The sequence below is a fragment of the Rhinatrema bivittatum genome, chromosome 7 (assembly GCF_901001135.1).
Source record: "Rhinatrema bivittatum chromosome 7, aRhiBiv1.1, whole genome shotgun sequence".
NCBI classification, from domain to species: Eukaryota; Metazoa; Chordata; class Amphibia; order Gymnophiona; family Rhinatrematidae; genus Rhinatrema; species Rhinatrema bivittatum.
The window spans coordinates 226764924-226786459 of record NC_042621.1 but is presented as its reverse complement, the minus strand read 5'-3'; the positions used below and the strand labels follow the sequence as shown (position 1 = coordinate 226786459).

At 41.6% G+C, this 21536-nt stretch overlaps 1 protein-coding gene across 3 annotated transcripts in view; it reads right to left on the bottom strand.

The window, feature by feature from the left end:
- CPEB3 (cytoplasmic polyadenylation element binding protein 3) overlaps positions 1 to 21536 on the bottom strand; it is a 436394-nt gene that overhangs the window by 414081 nt on the left and 777 nt on the right. The gene's annotated exons all lie outside the window — the stretch shown is intronic.

The window sequence follows — 21536 nt, the reverse complement described above, 5'->3', positions numbered from 1 at the left end:
AAATTTGTTCTAATATTTCCCAAACACCAATAAAATATTTCAAAACACCCCAAAATTTAAAATAATAAATAATTAAAACATCTCCAGCTTTCCATACCATTAAATAAATAAATACCTGGCATCTTTTAATTTTCCAGAGATTGTTGTGGATTTGGGTGAAGGCCACACAATCTTTATTCTCTCTTTCTCTCTCCCCTTCACACACACAAGCACTCTCTCTCCAACACACACATGCAGGCTCTCTCTCTCATGGCCGCATGCAGGTAGTCTTATATAAGCATGTAGGCGCACTCTCTCTCATGCACATATTCAGGCTCTCTCTCTTTCATATACCCATGCTGGTGCTTTCTCTCAGGTGTCCTCCTTTCTTCTGGGCTTTGGCCAAGCCAACACTGCTCATTTACTGCCGGAGGGGGAAGTGGGAGGAAGCAGCCCTGCAACTGCCAGATGCTTCCTGTTGCTGAGCCTGTAGGCCTTTCCTTGGGACAAGCCCTCCCCTGGGCTGTGCCGACACTTCCCTCGGGCCGCATTGAGTTCGGCAGCAATCACAGCAGGAGCTGAAGTTACCACATGATCAGGACAACTGGTCCACTGGGGTATGCACGATCCCCCGATAGGCCAATCTGCCCCTGCCCACAGGATACAGACCAAGCAGAAATAGATATAAATGCAATATCCCATAGACCAGCAAGGGAATTTTAACTACAAAATCAGGAATCCTCTATTCTGAAGCTCAAGAGAGCTCTTTAAGGAAGATTTATACAGCACTTATTTTCAAAATCTTAGAAACTACACGGTAATCTTGTAATGGAAAAAATCTGAATAGATGAAAAGAATTAGATGAAAAGAATTAAATGAAATTGAGGAGGCCATAGATAACTTCTGACACATATATAACAACCTTCAACCAAACCTGTTCTAGCAATCCAAACTGGTAAAATCTGGACTGAGCATTTCTAGCATCCTTAAACAGAGACAGAACCTGAAGCTCTAACATAAGATAAAAGCAAGTGTGCTTACCATAAATGGTGTTTTCCGTAGGTAACAGGATAACTTAGCCAAATTGTCCTGAGCGATGTCATCTGGCATCGCAGTGCGGAGCTGTCTCTCCAAGCTTACAGAGCTTTCCACTTGTGCAGCTGTGTGGCTCTTCCCACACATCCTGTGCTAGTCTCCTCAGTTCTTGATAAAGCTGATCAGGGAGGTGGGAGAGGTAGCATGGCTAAATCATCCTGCTTTCTACGGAAAAAAAAATGTGTACGTAAGCAAACTTGCTTTTTTACATCAGTAAGCAGGCTTATTTAGCCATGCTGTCCTGGGAGTTCCAAGCTGAGGGCTGCTTCAAGTTAGTCTCTGTCAAAAAATATTACGCTAGCAACCTGAGCCTTTGGTGGACAGCTGTTAAGTTCCTTGAAAGTGATGCAAAACTGCTGATCCCAAGGGACTGTCTGCCACTGATTGCTGATCTATTCCAGACAGTAGTGAGATGTGAAGAAATGAATGGATGACCAGGTAGTTGCTTTACAGATGTCCTGGACTGGAACATTATGTAGTTGTGCTAACAAGGTTGCGGTCGCCCATACCTGGTGCACTGTCACTGCATCTGTTACCACTGTAGCAAAAATGAATGCACTGTGTTATCCAGTTGGATAGAGTTCTTTTAGATACTGCTTCCCCTGGGTTATTGGGATTAAATGAGATGAAAAGCTGTGAGGTTTTCCTGAATGTTTGAGTCTTGGACAGGTAGTAGGCGAGAGTTCTTTGCAATGCAACGTGTGAAACAATTTTTCCTTTTTATTTGCATGAGGCTTCGGGAGGAAAATGGGTAGTGAGATAGCTTGATTCAAGTGGAATGCTGATACTACCTTCGGTAAGAAGGTTGATTGAGTATGCAATAAAACCAAGTCATGGTGAAACTGCAACTAGGGAGAATAGTTCACTAATGTTTGAAGTTCACTTATTCTCCTAGTAGAGGTGACTGCGACTAGGAAAAGCACCTTCCAAATAAGGTATTTTAAAGAAGCAGATTCCATATGCTTAAACGGAGCTTCCATTAGCTTTGCCAAGACAATATTTATATCCCACTGTACATGAGGTTTTCTTACTGGTGGGTGGATGCATAATAAACCCCTTATAAAAAGTGATATGAGGGGATGGAATGAAATGGTGTTACTCTGCTTTGAAGTGTGATTCACTGCTATTGTACTAAAGGTATACTCTTATCAGGTGACTGAAAGGCCTGATGTAGAAAGAGAATGTAAGTACTGTAGTAAGTCTGCCATGGAGCTAGTAAAGGAATGTAGAGCCCACTGGCTGCAACAGTTAGAGTACCTTTTTCATTTAAAAGGTTTTCTAGACACTATCAGGATATCCGTGATATGAGGTGGAAGTTGGAGATGTTTTAGAACTTCCCACTCAACCTCCATGCCATTAGTTGTATGGACGAATGTATCAGATGAACAAAGGTTCCGTTCTCCTGGGTTAGTATGCGAAAACAGTCACCCAGTCTTATCAGGGTCTGTGTGGAGAGTTGTATCAGATAGGCATACCACTGTTGTCGTAGTCATGCTGGAACAATGAGAATCATGTTTGCTTCGTCTGTGATACACTTCTGCCAAGGGATCAGAAATGCTTCCCCGTGCTATTCGATGGTCACTGGGAAGAACTGAACAGGAATTGATCAGTTTTGTGTTGTGTTCTGATGCAAATATATCTATGTATGGTGTTCCCCAGTGGTTGAAGAGGTCGTCCGCCACTGTCTGGTGTAGGGAACATTCGAGTGGGTGAAAAGTTCTTCTGAGTTTGTCTGCTTCCATGTTTGCTAAACCTAGAAGCTAGAACATGTTCCTTCAAGCATCCTTTTCTGCCCATTCCATTATCTGTACCACTTTCTTGCACAATGTCCTGGAACTGGAGTCTCCTTCCTTGTTTATATAAGACATGGCTACTTGACTGTCCATATGGATCATTACAGATTTCCCCCAATGGATTGGGGCAAAGGTGACTGAGTTTCTTATTGCCCTTAACTCCAAAAGATTTATTGTGATTTAAGCTTCTTTCCTGTGCCAAACGCCTTGTGTTTTTTGGTGAAGAAGATGGGCTCCCTAGCCCTTCTTGGAGGCATCGATTGTTAGAATTAATTGGTGATTGGGTTATCTAAAAGGTCTCTCCTTGTGAGTATTGAGGGCCTTAGCCACCAGGCTATATCCTTTTTCACAGAGGTTGCAATTCGAATTCTCTTTGACATGGATTGTTTGAACCAATTCCACTGGGACTTGGGAGTCCCATTGCAATCGTCGCATGTGTAAATGAATTCAAGGGACTATGTGAATTTCCGCTGCCACAGCAAACATTCGTAACTGTTTGATGAAGAAGCGTTGTGCAGTGGGCACACAGTGTCTGCGCCCTGTCCTCAGGGAGAAACACCCTGCATAATGGCGTGTGAATATTTGCTCCTATAAATTGGAGAACCTGACAGGGATCAAGGTGAGATTTTTCCTAATTTATGATAAACCCTAGACCTTCCAGGATTCAGATTGTCTGGAGTAAATATTGACGAAGAGACTGTGGATCCAGAGACACTATGAGCAATCATCGAGATAAGGGAAAATATTGACTCCCTGTTTTCATAAATGGGCCACAACAACTGCCAGACATTTTGTGAAGACTCTCAGTGCAGAAGAGAGTTCAAATGGGAGCACTTTGTGCTGGTAATGTTGATTTCCCACCCGGAAACAGAGGTATCGCCAATACAAATTGTGAATGGGGATGTGAATGTATTCATCCTTCAGGTACAGAAAGCACATCCAATCGTTGGGTTGGAGAAAGGATAGGATGGATTTCAAGGATGTAATTTTGAATTTCCATCTTTTTATTGATTTGTTGAGAGAATGGAGATCTAGTATTGGTCAGAGACCTCCAGATTTTTGGGGGATTAGGAAGTACTGGAAGTAGTACCCTTTGTTAATGAGGGGCCCATGGAGGACACGAATTGCCCCTTGTTGAAGCAGAGTCTGTACTTCCTGATGAATGATGTGAATTTGGGATGGTTTCTTCGTTTGTGGTACTAGGTGCAGTGAAGGAAACTGAGACAATTCCTATTTGTATCCCTGAGATGCTATGTTGAGAACCCATCAATCGGCTGTGATGTTGGACAAGGCTTGAGAAAAAAAACCAAAAACAAACATATCCTGCCCCCATTCTATAACAGTTTTTGTAGCCAATTCTGACTTAAAAATTCTGAGGTTGCATTTTCTTTTTCAGCTGGGGTTTTTCACCTCTGATGGTTTCTCTACTGAGGGTTTTGCACCTGAGGTCTTGTGTCTGTTGATACTGCGGCAGTCTATAAGGATGGTACTGCCTATACTGTCTTTGCTGGTAAAAAGATCATTTGTACTGGGGATAGTATTTCTTGGCTGTGTATGGAACATCTATGTGGGTGGGATGTTATTGATTGTACTGCTATGTTTTGTTCCTTTACTTAGGAAACTGTTTTAGTTTCTCACCAAAAAGATTATCCCCTTTACAAGTCAGATTACCTAATTTATCATGTATGTCATCTCTGGGGGTGCTGGCGCACAGCTAAGCCATCCTTCTTGCTGCAATTGCAGACACTGAGGTCCGAGCTAAAGTATCAAATACTTCATACACTGATCTCAAAAGATGGCACAAACCTTCCTGCAGATTTAAAAATGGTTGTGGTGTACCTTGATCTTGGTGGCCAGTAGAGATGAAAGGTTTTAGATTCTGCAGGCACACGAAGAGTTATTGGGCGATATAAAATTGATGCTGCTGAATCTGTGCATTGGGCATAGCACCTTGAAAGATCTTCCGTCCAAATCCATCTAGCAATCGGTTGTTTTTGCTTGGGGGCATGTTTGAGTGCATTCTTCACTTTTTTACCTTCTTCATGGAAGATTCGACCACAAACAGAGGCATGCAGGATCTGTACCATACTGTAATGGGAAGATTTTCACATCCTGAACTTCAGGTCAATTATCCTGGATGTTGTTACTGTGCTGTTTGGGGTTTCCCATACTCTATCCATGATCGAGTCAAGGAGGAATGTGATGGGAGAGCTACTGGTTCCGATGGGAACTATAATATCTTTAAGATGCCCATGGTTTCCACCTTCGGGTCAGGGAGCTTATGGGTTTCAACCTTCAGGCGAGAGCCCACTTTTTCTAAAAATTTGGAGTATGTGAGATCCTCCGGAGGTGAAGAAGGTTCCAGGGCTTCTTCAGGTGGGTCTGAAGGGACTCCTGGTGAAGTTGGAGGTGAATCCACCAGCAGCACGTTCTGTTCAGGTGAAAAATGAAGTTGTGGATGAGGCTGTGGGCTAGTCTCCTTCAATGAAGGAGAGTGTTGCCCCGGTGGAGGTGAGTGCTCCATCTCAGATATGTCAGGAGAATGAGGTTTCTGTGACGGAATGCCTGCAAAGAATTCTTCAGGATGGAAGAGATCAGAGACATTGTCTCATTGGATGAAATTGTATGGTTAGATGCCAGAAGAGAGTATGACCGGGGATCTTTACATCTTAGGTGCAGGGACTGCTGCATCAGTGCTACTTTCCTCATATCTTGCAGAGGTTCTTGCAGCAGTGAGGCAGAATGACATCTAAGATCTGTAAAGTAAAGATCTTTAGAATAATCTGAAGTAGGACAGGGTGAAGATGAGACCTGTATTGGCAATACGACATCCTCATTATCTGACAGGTAGAGAAAAGACCTAGGAAGGGAGATCTGCTTTTCATATTGCCCTGTCTTGTCCACCTTGAAGATATATTTAGATAAAGCTTGCAAGTTCGGTAGGCGTTCAAGTGGAGAATCCCCCACAGATGGTCTTTCCCTATGCCATGAAATGTTATGTTGCATCGATTAAGACGTAATACTTTGCGTCTGTCTGTTCAATTTCTTGGTCCAAGCTGACTGTGACAGAGTCAACATCCTTACATGCATCAGGCTCTTTGACGCACCCTGTTGCACCATGCCCTTCAATTGCGTCGTCTGCGTCAAGTATACTCTACACAATGACTGGGTTTTTTGGGGTGGCTTTGATTTTTTAATAGGCAGTAGTTGCTTGGGGTCTTTGGCCCTCTTACTACTGCTGGCATCCCCTGACCCTGTTGATAAGGCACAACGCACCTGGTCTGGTCACTGGGGATTTCACCCCGGTGATAACTGAGCCGACTTGGGTGGTGAGGGGGTATATGATCCTGATGTTTCCCGAAGATTTAATATTTTGGCTGCTGTCTGCCATATACTCTGGGAGACCTCCTCCCACAATCTCTGCAGGCCTTCTGGTTGTGCTCTGGGCTGAGATACAAATAACAATAATCGTGTCTGTCAGTTAGAAATTACTTTCCCGCACTGGCAGTGTTTGAACCCCAGCGATTTCGGCATGGTAGCACATAAAACAAACAGCACTTTTTTCATGAGGAGAAAACAGGTGAGAGGAGTCTGTGCGTCCGATCTGAAGCGCAGAAGAAAAAGAATTGAGGAGACTCACACAAGACGCGTGGGAAGAGCCCAGCAGCTGCACAAGCAGAAAGCTCTGCGAGCTTGGAGAGACAGCTCCGTCCCACGATGCTGGTTGATGTCACCCAGGACAGCATGGCTAAATAAGCCTGCTTATCGACAAGAGAAATTAAATCTGCTGCAAGGTGTAATCAGACATTACCAAACACCATTAGATTACCATATAATAGTACAGGGAATAAAGCAATGCCTCCAAACACAATGGGCCTAATATTCAAAGTTATCCGGATATAACTTATCCAGCTATGCTGCTGAAGATAACTGGATAATTTCTAGTTAGCCAGGCAAGTTATATCCAAATAACTTAAGACTTGCTATTGAGCAGGTCCAACTTATTTGGTTAATTTAACCAGATAAGGCTAATATAGGCACTTATCTGGTTAAGATAACCAGTTAAGTTGCCCACCTCAATCCGCCCATTGATAACACCCATGATATCTAGCTATCTACTTAAATAGATAAATACTTATTTATTTATTTAGGTATTTTTATATACAGACATCCGTTTGCACATCGTATCGGGTTACATATAACAAAAAACAGTGTCGCCGAAACGACAGGCAGAACCTTTACAGAGAACAAAAAACTGTAGCAAGCGGTTAAATATGGGAGAAATTAGATACAATGTTTTCGAAATACAGATTAACTGGGTACAGAGTAATTGAGGGGATATCACAGGGAAGAGGAATGGCAGGATAAGGAGGGTTAAGTTTAGTAGTTAAAGGAAACGCTGGAAAGCAAAGGCTAGGAAAATTGTAAATCCAGGGCAAGATGTGTATACAGGTCAAAATTTACAATATTTACAGTATATAGCTTCAAAAGTAGTTGGTTTCAATATCGTGAAGTACAACATTCTGCATTCATTCATTCACATTATCGGGAGGTACAGGATAAATAGGAGTATTTGAGGGGAAGGCCTGTAGGAACAGCCAGGTTTTTAGGTTTTTTTTTTTAATTTAAGGGTGGCGGTTTCAGTACGTAGGTCTGGGGGCATGAGTTCCAAAGGGTGGGGCCAGCAAGTGAGAAAGCTCTTTTAGTTGTGGAGATGAGTTTGGTGGACTTGATCGAAGGGGGGTGGAGCGTTCCTTGATGGGTGGACCGAGTAGGCCTTGTGGAGGTGCGTGGTATGAATGGAGGGTTAATCCAGTGAGTGTTCTCAATTATGAATGAGGGATAAGGTTTTGTATAGGATTCTCGATGTAACTGGTAGCCAATGTAGCTCTTTGAGTGTTGGTGTAATATGGTCTCTCTTTTTAGAGTTTGTGAGGATGCATGCTGCAGCATTCTGTAAGAGTTGTAAAGGTTTAGTATAGGTGATAGGGAGGCCAAGGAGAAGGGCATTACAATAGTCTATTTTGGAAAAAACAATAGACTGTAAAACGGTGCGAAAGTCGGTGAAGTATAGTAATGGTCTGAGTTTTTTAATCGTTTGCAGCTTGAAATAGCAGTCCCTGAGAATAGATTTTATAAACGGTTTAAGGGTGAGCTGGTCATCAATCATGACACCTAGGCTTCGTGTGTGAGTGGGGAAGGTTGTGGATGAGTGGGATGGGGGAATGGGTGGTAGATGGCGTTTTGAGGAGATGATGAGAAGTTCAGTTTTCTGGGGGTTGAGAGCCAGGTGCATATCAGTGAGTAATCGGTTGATAGAAGTGAGGCAGGATTCCCAGTTTTGGAGAGCAGTTTGAAGAGAGTCTGTAAAGGGGAGGAGAATTTGAACGTCATCTACATAAATGAAGTGTTTGATACCAAGGCTGGTAAGGAGATTGGCAAGGGGGAGCATGTATAAATTAAAGAGAGTTGAGGAGAGAGAGGAACCTTGGGGAATGCCTCGGTCAAGATTAATCAGGTCGGATTTGTAGTTATCAATGGTAACTGAGTAGTGTCGATTTTGTAGGTAGGACTTTATCCCTGAGAGAGCAGTTCCAGATATACCAATGCTCGTGAGGATGTTAAAAAGGATTTTGTGATTAGCCAAATAAGTGGTGGCTGCTGAACACAACCGGATATTCAATGGCTGCCACTTAGCCAGATAAGTAATACTTATCTAGTGAAGTAGCATTTCAATATTGGCTCCTGTGCATTTTGTACTTGTGTTGCAACCATCCCTTCCTGATGGCTTCAACACCGCCTACCTTTCTTTCTTTGCACCTCCTCTCGCTATGGATGGATGCCTGGCTGCCGTGGCATCTGCCTGCCGCCCTCTCCGGCGTCCCCAGACCGGCTTGGGTGCTGCCTCCTGCCATGCTCCACTGGTACCTTAGGGCGCACGGCACATGTGGCCCTCACTCTTATTTCCTACTTGGCGTGAACCTCATGGGCGTCCCCCTGTGATGACGTCATGCTGCCCGGATATTAAAGCCTACGATGTTTGCTAACCTTTGAGTTAGCAAGGGGGATTCTTACGGATGGGATTCACTCTCCGTACCCAGCTACTCTGCCTCTCCAATTTTCCATTGGACTCTTATTGCTAACGGGGTATCCGCTCCTTGGGGGCCTAACTTGCTTTTCAGGTCGCTATCAGGAAACCAGTACTCGTTCCTCGAGGGCCCATGTTCCCTGACTCGCTGCCTGCTCCTACCTTCTCTTCTGCCTGGAAAGATTCGCCATCTTCAACACCAGTGAGTACTACCATCTTCACCTAAAAGCTGTTCCCTGAAACCAGATACTCGCTCCTCGAGGGCCTGCCTCCGTTCCAGCCCTAGTGCCATCTCCTACATGGAACTGCTGTGTGAGTACATTACCTTCAAGCCACTCAGCTCTCAGGGATCAGGTACTCACCCCTCGAGGGCCTGCTCTCCCTATCCTGGGGTTCTCCATACTGGGGCTTTGTGCTTATTCCACTATACTCATTATTCTCAGTTCTTTCCACTACAGCACTGCTACCAGAGGAGTCGCTGTTCCAGCGCCTGAGGGATACTAGCCCAGCCGGGCTACTTCTGCTGTTCACTACTGCCACCTCTGGTGGCTTCACCACATTGCCTAATAAAAGATCAATCTCTGTGTTTGTGTCCCCTAAGCTGAGCCTGACCTGTGGCCCCTCACAGGACTTCCCCCCATGGGCATGGTCAACTGCCACAGTGTCCAAGGGTCCACCCAAACCTCACTAATTATAACAACTTGTCTGAGAAAATGTATATTTAATGTTGCAAGTTATATCACAGCTGGAGTCCTTAGTGAATAGAATCCAACAGAATACTAAACAAAATCTCAAGTACAGGAAGCACTGGTAACTATTCAAACTATTTAAATTGATTCTACTTTCTGGCTATTTCCTTATGACATTGTCATAAGGATTAATTATACCAACTGATACACTTTGGAATACTATTATTCCAAATAATTAGAGAGAGGGATTTGTGTTAGCTGTGCCATTAAGAAGTTGCTCTGCAGTTTCCTACCCATCCTAATGAAAACTGTAAGTCTGTAAATAAGTCAGACTGGGCTCCTCCCACTGACCATATCTTTACTTTACTGACACTGATTAACAAGTAAAAAAAAAACAAACAACCCTATTCCCTCAGGAAGATTACTGTTAAATTATTCTTACCTGATAATTGTCTCTTTGAGTCCTGCTAGACCAGTTATCATGTATGGGATTTCCCCCTCCACAGATGACGGAGACAGAGAACACATCTCATTTAGGACCTCACTCCAGGCTATAAAGGAGGCGTGTATCGGGGCCATTGCTAATAGCCTACTGCCTCCTTATTATCAATAAAAATATCAGAGCCCACAAGACTGTTCTGAGTGAGCAAGAGGTACAAGTACTGAAAGAATTATTAGGCACCCTTAGGGAAATAAGGATGCACTTCAGGATCATGCCCTTTCTAACCCTGTATTTCTGAATGGGTTCTGGTCTGGGCTGGTCTGGCAGGACTCAAGGAAAAAAAATTCAGGTAAAAATAATTTAACCTTCCTTTTTTTCCCTGCTAAACAAATCATCATGTGTGAGAATTACAAAAGCTACTCCTTGATGGGGTGGAAGGAAGACAGAGCTGTCTTAATGATTCTTGCTCCAAAGTCAGCATCTGCTTTGGCCTCTATGTCCAGCCTATAACATTTAACAAATAAATGCTAGGACCACCAGGCAGCTCCTTTACAAATTTCCACCAGAGAAACAAACTACTTCTGTCCAGGATGATGATTGCCCTCTTGTACAATGAGCTCAGAGTCCTGTCAGGCCTGCTTACCTGATAATAGACAAGTCGATACAATTGCCTCTTTGATCCATCTAACTATGGTGGCCTTGGAGGCTGCCTATCCCTTCTGGGTGCCACCAAACAAGACAAACAACTTGTCCATTTTCTTAAAAGGTGTTTGTTAGTTTAAGAGATCTCAAAAGAATCTGACATGTCTAATAGGCGTAGTCTCCATTCTTTCCCAACAGTTCCCAATGTTGAAGGCTGAGGCCAGTGCATCCACCCTGGGTATTTTTAGTAGGTTATTTCGGTCTTACAGGGGTAGGGGGTATAGTTTTCCGATAACCCCACTCCCTTTAAGACCTCCTTCTGAAAGCACCATTTGTTTCAGGGCTTTATGCAATGACAACATCTTCAGTAGCCTTATACTCTGAAGGATGGGATCCACCTTGGTATCTGTTTATTTATTTATTTTTAAATTTTTATATACCGACATTCTTACATTAAATGTAAATCATACCGGTTTACATAAAACAAAAACAGCAGGAAAATAATTCCATAGTCTGATACAATGAACAATTAAAACTAAACTTGTTAACAAACCAAAAGGGTAAATAACTTGGAAGAAAGGGTTAGATAACAGAAATAGTACCAACAAAAGAATATTAAATGAGGCACCAAGGATTGCACGAAGGGGCGCCTGGTGGTGAGGCGCTTTTCAACCGCAGACGAAGCTCTCAGTGATGTCGTGGGAGGGGGCGTGGTCTCTCTCTCTCTCTCACAGTTTCATCTCACCTCCCGATGTTCACTTCCCCTCTCAGTTCTCAATTTTTCATGATGGAAATCAAGTTACTGCGGGGGCCCAAGATGGAAAAAGGCCTCCCCGCTCGCCCGCACAGCCAGTACATTGGTGATAAGAGCTAAAAGTTCCTCCTTATAGAGGAATCTGAATATTGTTGACTCTTCCTTATCAGAGTAATATTCCCCTTCCTCCTATACCACTGAAGGGAGGCTCAGGTCAGAATCACTCTATGAACTCCTGAGTGTCAGGACAGAGGTGGATAAAGGTCCAAGGATCTCTCTAGCTTGTTTGGGGGCCATTCCCTTATGCTCGATAAGTGCCACCAGTCAAGAATTGTGGAACCAGAGATCACCCCTGGACAGAAAGCCTGGTGCAAAAGTAGAAAAAACTCGGAGGAAAAGCCACCTAGCTGAGGCTGCTGAAAAGCTCTCTCTCCTGGATGGGGGATTTCCAAACCCAAGCTGCACTTGACAGATTCTGGAAGGGGGGGGGGGGGGAGAAGACTTTCTGAGGGGTGCTGCTCCTATGGGGGTTGAGATGTTCCCCTTCCATGGTAGTCTAAAATAGGTCTGTCGCTAAGTTGGCCACTGCTTGGTATGATCTAGCCAGCAAGGGAGGAAACTCCTCTCTGCCAGCAAAGGCTATCTCTGATCCCTCATTGCATAAGGGGAAAAAGGAGCCCATGACAAGGTGTTCCCAGTATCAGCACTGGCTGGATGCATTCTCTCTCTTTCACTTTTTTTTTCCCTTTCGGTTGCACGCACCACCACTTGCTCCAGGTACAGCTAAATAAAAAGAAAAAATGTTAAGTACTGCAGCTCAAATACTGGATTGCTCTCCTTTTCCCCATTCTCCAGTGTGTAAGAACACAAAATCTGCCCAACTACAATCAATGTATTCCAGAGACAATTAATAGTCACACAAGCACAGCTCAAATAGTCTACTGGTATATAATTTCAACAACTTCAATATAGAAATATGTATAATACAGTATATTATTTATGTAGGACCCACACTTCACGAGTAAATACTCAGCTCTGTACAGCTATAGGGGCTGGACTATTGATAGCTGTACAGAGCTGAGTATTTACCGTTTTGAAATGAGCATCTACTTTGGAGTTGTCAGCTTATGGAGAAATGATTTTTAGAAAAATTTAGAAAATTTGTCAAATACAAAAAAATTCAAAAAATTGATGAAAATAAAGCAAAGAGACCTATTACTAATTTTGAGTTTGATGACATAGAAACTGGTGAAGTGTAGGTCCTACATAAATAATATACTGTACTATACATATTTGTATACTGAATGTGGCTATATTGAAGTTGTTGAAATTATATACCAGTAGAACATAAGAACATGCCATACTGGGTCAGACCAAGGGTCCATCAAGCCCAGCATCCTGTTTCCAACAGTGGCCAATCCAGGCCATAAGAACCTGGCAAGTACCCAAAAACTAAGTCTATTCCATGTTACCGTTGCTAGTAATAGCAGTGGATATTTTCTGTCAACTTAATTAATAGCAGGTAATGGACTTCTCCTCCAAGAACTTATCCAATCCTTTTTTAAACACAGCTATACTAACTGCACTAACCACATCCCCTGGCAACAAATTCCAGAGTTTAATTGTGCGTTGAGTGAAAAAGAACTTTCTCCGATTAGTTTTAAATGTGCCACATGCTAACTTCATGGAGTGCCCCCTAGTCCTTCTATTATCCAAAAGGGTAAATAACCGATTCACATTTACCCATTCTAGACCTCTCATGATTTTAAACACCTATCATATCCCCCCTCAGCCATCTCTTCTCCAAGCTGAAAAGTCCTAACCTCTTTAGTCTTTTCCTCATAGGGGAGCTGTTCCATCCCCTTTATCATTTTGGTCACCCTTCTCTGTACCTTCTCCATCGCAACTATATCTTTTTTGAGATGCGGCGACCAGAATTGTACACAGTATTCAAGGTGCGGTCTCACCATGGAGCGATACAAAGGCATTATGACATTTTCCGTTTTATTCACCATTCCCTTTCTAATAATTCCCAAAATTCTGTTTGCTTTTTTGACTGCCGCAGCACACTGAACCGACGATTTCAATGTGTTATCCACTATGAAGCCTAGATCTCTTTCTTGGGAGGTAGCTCCTAATATGGAACCTAACATTGTGTAACTATAGCATGGGTTATTTTTCCCTATATGCATCACCTTGCACTAATCCACATTAAATTTCATCTGCCATTTTTGTCTCATCTGCAAATTTGATTACCTCAGTTGTCGTATTCCTTTCCAGATCATTTATAAATATATTGAAAAGTAGTCCATTGCCCACTCCCTTCCACTGATAAAACTGTCCATTTAATCCTACTCACTGCCCCCATGGAGGCCATACAAGCTGGTTAGATAGAGCCAATCAGCTAGCAGCAGGTTGCCCTCCTATCTCCTCTTGTCCTTTTACCTTTTAACTGAAACTTTATCAGGCCAGAAAAGATGGGAAAAGAACAGAGAAAGGGAGAGTGAGAATGAGAGGTGCCTCCAAAGTCCCTTGGAAGGGACATCTCTTGGTTTGGGACATCTCTTGGTTTGACCTGGCCCCAAGGGCTAGGGAACCCTCACTTCCAGGGGTGATCAGCAGACCCTCCAGGGAACTGTGATCAATCCCTGTGGGTGCCATCAATCAGGGTCCACCTGGAAGGCAAACTCCATTGGGGGAAAACAGCCTCAATGGACTATTGCACCAGCAAAATCTTCTTCGCCTCTCAGTACTCCTGAGGTAATATTGAGAAGTGAAAAAGATTTTGCCGATGGCTAAAGAGGATTGTTAAGTATTCTTTTGCTGGGTAAAACTTGAACTTAAAAGTTTGGGAGAGAGGTGACATTGTGGGATAAATTAATTTTTAGCATATGTGCTTGATAAAAAAAAAACACAAAAAACAAAAAGCTAGGAAAAGAGCAGGTAAGCTTTTTAATGTCTTTCTTTCCCTCCCAGCCACCCCAGACTCATTCTTTGATTTATATAGACTCTTATCCCATATAAGAGTGCAAGAGACATTTTCACATCAAAAATCAATCAGGGATTTATCTAAATCAAAGGACTGACGCAGCTCTGATTAATAATCCCCTTACACATCAGTGTCATATTAACATTATTTATTTGTTTTTCTATACCGATGTTCAATCAGACATATCACACTGGTTTACAGAGTAACAGAGGTTCTAAGAAGAATAGCTTCTTATCTTACATATGTTACAAAGTTTCAATGTAACAATATAAATTGTGGGGTAACATATTTCCCAAGCTCTTTGGATAATCTATTTACATTGAAAAAAAAATTTTTTTACAAGTAAGTAACAATATAACATGTGGCGTAAATAAACAGGGAATATTTCCCTAGCTCTCTGGATAGCCTATTTACATTGAAAAAACATTTTTTTTCTTTTTTTGAGAGTCTAGCTATGTAACTTGTGGAGTAAATAAACGGCAGCAATGTATAGCGTGGCAGAGAATTCTATGCGACAATAGTATCTTCTTATTTTACATTGAGACTTTGTACCATATGCAGCAATCGAGCTTGAGGAGCGGGATAACAGAATTCTATTTGGCGTAGCGAAGAACAGAATAGCAAAGAGTTCTATACGACTTACTAACTTCTTGTTTTGCATTGACATATTGTAGTATTTGCAGAAATCTAGTTTGAGGAATAGTAGTGGGTGGAGATGTAGGTAATGGTAAGGATGAGGAGGGGTATGTCGCACTGATGTATGGGGGATAATAGTGGGTTCTATGCGGAGAAATGCATGTAAAAACAGGCGTAAGGGGATGAAGGATTGTATGGGGAAATGTAGGATACTATACAGTTTAATTACTTGGTGTATGTAATAGCAAACTTGTGTGGGTGGGGAGGGGTTGTTGGAATGCATGATTTAGTTTGGGGGGTGTTAAGGTGGGATGCTGAGCGTGCAGAAGGGGGGAGAATTAAGTTTCGTATGCTTGGTGTTGGGAGTTAGGTGTTTGTTGGGAAGGCTTGCTTAAAGAGCCATTTTTTAAGATTTTTTTTTCTAAAGGATTGAATTGAAGGGTCCAGTCTGATTTGCATTGCATACATTTAAAGGACTTTAATTTAATCATCCCTACTCCCTTAGCAACCTAAATTTAACTAAGAACTCAACAATATGAAGATGCAAACAGCAGCGAGATGGGGGCCTTTCAGTCTTTTGCACCAAGTATTATATGTATGATTATCAGTTGGGGGAGAGGTTGTTTGTGCATGCCCAGTGCAGAGTTCTTGGCTCTCAGAAAACGAGTCCGATCTCTGGAGGCTAAAGAGTGTCAAACCTGGAGGACCTGAGGCAGACAGAGAGGTATATAGAGGAAACCTTCTGGGACATAGTAGCCAGTCTAGCAGCCCTGTGCTGCCTTGGAGGAGCAAGGTCACCTGGTCGGAGAGCATTGCCTTGGTGTAGCATGGTCTAGCAAGGACTATTCTCCAAGCGATGCATTATCCTCTTGCACAGAGGATGAGTTTCCAAGGGATATGGCCCTGGGAGGAAGGGTTAGGTTGGCACTCATAGATGGTGATTCGATTATTAGGAATGTAGATAACTGGTGGAAGTGAGGATCGCTTGGTAACTTGCCTGCCTGATGCAAAGGTGGTGGAGTTCATGCATCACCTAGAAAGGATTTTAGAGTCTGTGCTTGGGAGGAGCCGGATGTCATGATCCCTGTGGACACCAACAACATAGGAATATGTGGGAGGGAGGTTCTAGTAACCAAATTTAGACTGTTAGATTGAAAGCTGAAACTTAGAACCTTCAGGATAGCATTCTCTGATATGCTCCCTGTTCACAACCCCAGAGGCAGAAAGAGCTCTGGAGCCTTAATGTGTGGATGAGACAATCGTGCAAGGAAGAGGGCTTTAGTTTTGTTAGGAACTGGGCAACATTTTGGGGAATAGGGAGCCTATTCGAAAGGATGAGCTCCACCTTAACCACAGTAGAACCTGGCTGTTGGCATTAACCTTTAAAAAGTAAGCAGCAACTTTTAAATTAGAACAAAGGGGAACGCTGACAGTTGCTCAGCAGTGCATGATTCAGACAGTGGTATCTTTGAAGGATACTAAAGAATCAGTGGAGTTAGAGCATCCCAATAGAGGTTTAAAAAAACAAAAAAGCAGAAGTATCCCATGTGCCTATAAGTAAAGAACAAACTGAGTTAGAAGATTTCAAATTAGCCCTATCAATTGATAAGCAGTTTGCTAATGCTAACAAAAAACATACTTTGAAATGTCTGCATGATAATGCCAGAAGTCTAAAAAGTATGATGGGAGAGTTAGAATGTATAGCATTGAATGAAGAGATAAGACTTAATTGGCATCTCAGAGACCTGGTGGAAAGAGAACAACCAATGAGGCCATGCTATATCAGGATACAAACTATATCTCAACAATAGGATCAACTTGGTAGGGGGTAGCACTTTATGTTAGGCATGGCATAGAACCCAACAGGATTAAAATCCTGTAAGAGACTAAATGCACATTAGAAACTTTATGGGTGTAAATTCTGTTAATGATGGGGAAAAGTATCACAATGGGGGTATACTACCATCTATCTGGCCAAAATGAATAGATGGATGATGAAATGCTAACAGAAATTAGCAAACCTATCATATTTGGCAACACAGTAATAATGGGTGATTTCAATTACCCCAATAAGGACTGGGTAAATGTAACATCAAGACATGATAGGGAGGCAAAATTTCTAGATGAAATAAATGACTGTTTCATGGAGCAGTTGGTCAGGGAACAGACATGAGGGAGAAAATATTTTAAACCAAATTCTTAGTGGATCACAGGATTTGGTGCGAGAGGAACTGTGGTGGGGCTGGTCAGTAACAACAGATTTGATTTAATGACTGGAGGGAGGACATTAAGTAAATCTACAGCTTTAGCATTAAATTTTCACGAGAGACAGATAAAATGATGAAAATAGTTAGAAAAAAAAAATAAAAGATGCAGCTACAAAGGTTAAGAGTTTACATCAGGAGTGGACATTGTTTAAAATACATATTGGAAGCCCAGAACAGATGTATTCCACACATTTAAAAAAAAATGTAAGGATGGCAAAATGACTGCTGGTATTGTTAAAGGGTGAGGTGAAAAGTTTTTTTGGCTAAATTATTCTATTTTAAAAACTGGGAAAAGGATCCATCTGAATAAAATAGGAAAAAGCATAAGCATTGGAATGTTAGATGTAACACATTGATAAGACAAGCTAAGAGAGAATTTGAAAAGAAGCTGGCAATAAAGGCAAAAACTCACAATAAAAACTTTTTTAAAATATAGATGAAGCAGGAAGCCTTTGAGGGAGTTGTTTAGACTATTAGATGACTGAGGAGTTAAAGGTGTACTTAAGGAGGATAAAGCCATTGCAGAAAATTAAAATTAATTCTTTGCTTTGGTGTTTACTGTAGAGGATGTTGAGGAGAAACCCATGCCAGAAACAGTATTGAATGGTAATGATTCAAAAGAAGTGAAACAGATCACAGTGAACCTGGAAGATGTAATAGGGCAGATTGACAAGCTAAAGAGTAGCAAATCACCAGGACCAGATGGTATATACCCCAAAATTCTGAAAGCACTTGAAATTATAGATCTATTACTAGTAATTTGTAACCTTTCCTTAAAATCATGCATTGTACCAGAAGATTGGAGGGACCAATGTAATCCCAATGTTTAAAAAGAGCTCCAGGAGCAATTTGTAAACTACAGAGCCTGGAGCCCAAAGTCAGTGGCAGGAAAAATCGTGGAAACTATCCTAAATAACAAAAACACATAGAAAGACCAGGTTTAATGGAACACAATAGATTTACATCAGGGAAAACTTGCTTCCTATATAATACTTTTTCTTAAGGGGTTAATAAACATATGTTGAACCAGTGGATATAGTGTATTTGGGTTTTCAGAAGACATTTGACAAAATACCCCATGAGAGTCTCCTGAGAAAATTTAAAAAGTCATGGGATAAGAGGCAATATCCTGTTGTGGATTGCAAACTGGTTAAAAGTTAGGAAACAGAGTAGAACTATATGTTCAGTTTCCTCAGTGGAGAAAGGTAAACAGTGGAGTGCCTCATGGATCTGTACTGGGACCAGTGCTTTAATACATTTACATATGATCTGGAAAGAGGAACAATGAGCGAGGTGATCAAATTTGCAGATAACACAAAATTATTTAGAGCTCTCAAATCACAAGTGGATTGTGAGAAATTTCAGGAGGACCTTGTGAGATTGGAAAACTGGGCATCCAAGTGGGAGATGAAATTTAAATGGTTAAGTGCAAAGTGATGCACATAGAGAAAAATAACCCACCCTGTAATTATATGATGTTGGGTTCCACATTAGGATCACCAATGAAAAGGATCTGGGAATGGAGAATACTTTGACATCCTTAACTCAGTGTGCAGCTGCAATCAAACAAAGCAAACAGAATGTTGGGAATTATTAGGAAAATAATGGAAAATAAAACAGAGAAAGTCATTTTGTATCACTTCATGATAAGACTGCACACAATTCTGATCACCGCATTTTGATTAAGATATGGTTGAACTGGAAAAAGTACAGAGAAGGGCGACCAAAATAATAAAGGGGAAAGAATGGCTCCCCTATGTGGAAAGGCTAAAGGTTAGGGCTCTTTAGCTTGACAAAGACGGCTGAGGGGGGATATGATAGAGGTTTATAAAATCATGAGTGGATTAGAACAAGTAAACGTAAATCAATTATTTACTTTTTCAAAAAAAATACAAAGACTAGGGGACACTCCATGAAGTTAGCAAATAGCATATTTAAAACAAATAGGAGAAAATTCTCTCACACTCAATGCACCATGAATCTTTAGAATTGATTGCTGGAACATGTGGTTAAGGCAGTTAGGTTGGGTTTAAATGTTTGGATAAATTCCTGGAGAAGACTTCCATAAACTGTTATTGGCCTCCCTCTAGTCATTAAAATTTGTTACCGGCTGATCTACAATTCTCAGCAAGTAACAATATAGCATGCATAAAAGAAATAACATAACACAACCTGAACAGAATCAGCACAAGCCACAGTCTACCCAGAATACCTGCATACTGGTCTAGGCTTGTCACCAACCCGAGGGGCATAGGAAATTGGCTATGACTACACAAAGGCAGGTCAAATGCATAGGAAAAAAAGAAAGGCTTTGAATAATTTCCTGCAACTTGGGGAAAGCTACTGTTTATTGCTAAGCATTAGCAATATAAGATCTATTTGATGTTTGGGATCTTGCCAGGTACTTGTGACCTGGATTAGCCACTGTTGGAGACAGAATATTGGGATTAATAGACCCTTGGATTGACCCAATATGGCAATTCTTATGTTCTTATCCAGGTTGAGTCCTAACCTTGGCTCTGGGAAAAAATAACAAACTAGTCCTCACTTGTTTGCAGCTGCAGAAGACAGACTACTGGCAACAGCCTAAGGCCAAGCCTTCCTTATAGCCAGGGATGAAGTCATAGGTGTGTCCTATATCTCCAACAGCTAGGGAACGGGAAATCCCACTCGTAAGGACTGGTCTAGTAGGAGGATAAGGAATATTCTGTTTGCTTTTCTGGCCATTGCAGCACAATGAACTAAGGGATTCAACAAATAAACACCAAGATCTTTTTCCTGGGTTGTGATTTCTAATATGGAATACAGTATTGTGTACACATAGTTTTTCTTCTACGTTCATCACTTTGGTCTTGTCTATATTAAATGTCATCTTCTATTTAGATGCCCAGTTCCCTACTCTCACAAGGTCCTCCCGCAAAGCCTTACATCTTCTCACCAAGCATTTACAAGACTTAATGTTACCTCCAATTTTCTTTCATTTGGAAGCCATTAAGAAAAATCCTACCAAACAACTGTACTTGAAATATTTTCCATAATCAGATAATCAAAGTCTCTCTCCTCCCCACACCTCTCTAGCCACCACACATATATACCCAGATCTTTTTTCAGGGATGCTAGCATTTTCATTCAAAGTCATTTTTCATGAGAATATATGAAGCATAACTAGAGAGGCACAACTTCCAAGAACACATTACCTGATAAATGCAGATGATAGAGACTCAAAGGTCCATCCACTCTTCCCAGCAAGTGGTTTAGTTAGTATCTGCTCTGTGCAGATTACCCCTCCCCCCCATATGCCTTCTGTTAACAGCAGTAACTGCCGCTCCATGCAGGTTACCCCATTCAGAAATGTTATACCTAATATTAACAGAGGTTACCTCTTTTCTTCATTTCCATCCTCTACCCATTATGGTCCTCTGTGTTTACCCTATACCCGTTTGATTTCCATTATCATTCTTGTCTTCATTACATCTTTCATGAGTTTTTTATATTAAAAAATTATATAAATATAAAAAATATAAGTATAAATGTGTGTGTGTGTGTGTGTGGGGAGGGGGGGGTGTTACTGTTGGTATGAATTGCAAAGTGATAGCTACCTTTGAAAGATATTTTCATAAAAACACTAGACAAAATATTTTGAAAGAGAAATAATAGAAATATTGTGGCTTCTTATCAGAAAATAACTAGTTAGGATCCTTGCTAACATTGTAAAAACTATCACAACAATTCTAGTATTTAGATAACAAAAATGAACAAACTCCTACAGTTATGCCACTGCTTCAAACTGCCTACAAGCTAAGTTTAAGCACAGTGAAATTAACTGACTTGCTCAAGGTCACCAATTAGGAGCCCATTTACTAAAGGTTTTCTCCCATTTTGTATCTATAAGAAAAATGCTTAGTAAGCGAATATATAGAACCGATACAAGGTATCCAGTCTTGTACATCTCTGCACCCATATGCCATGCTGCTAACCAAAACATGCCATCTTATTTTCAAGGATTTAGGTTGCTACTTTGCATTCCCTACGCCTGCCTCTTCTCGGTGGTAGAGCAGCCAGCCCTTTGCAGTTTGTTCACTTTTCAAGGGCCAGCTGTGCAAAACATTTTCCCTATACCCCAAACAATGAGAAAAAGCTTTTAATAAACCTTTGGTACTAA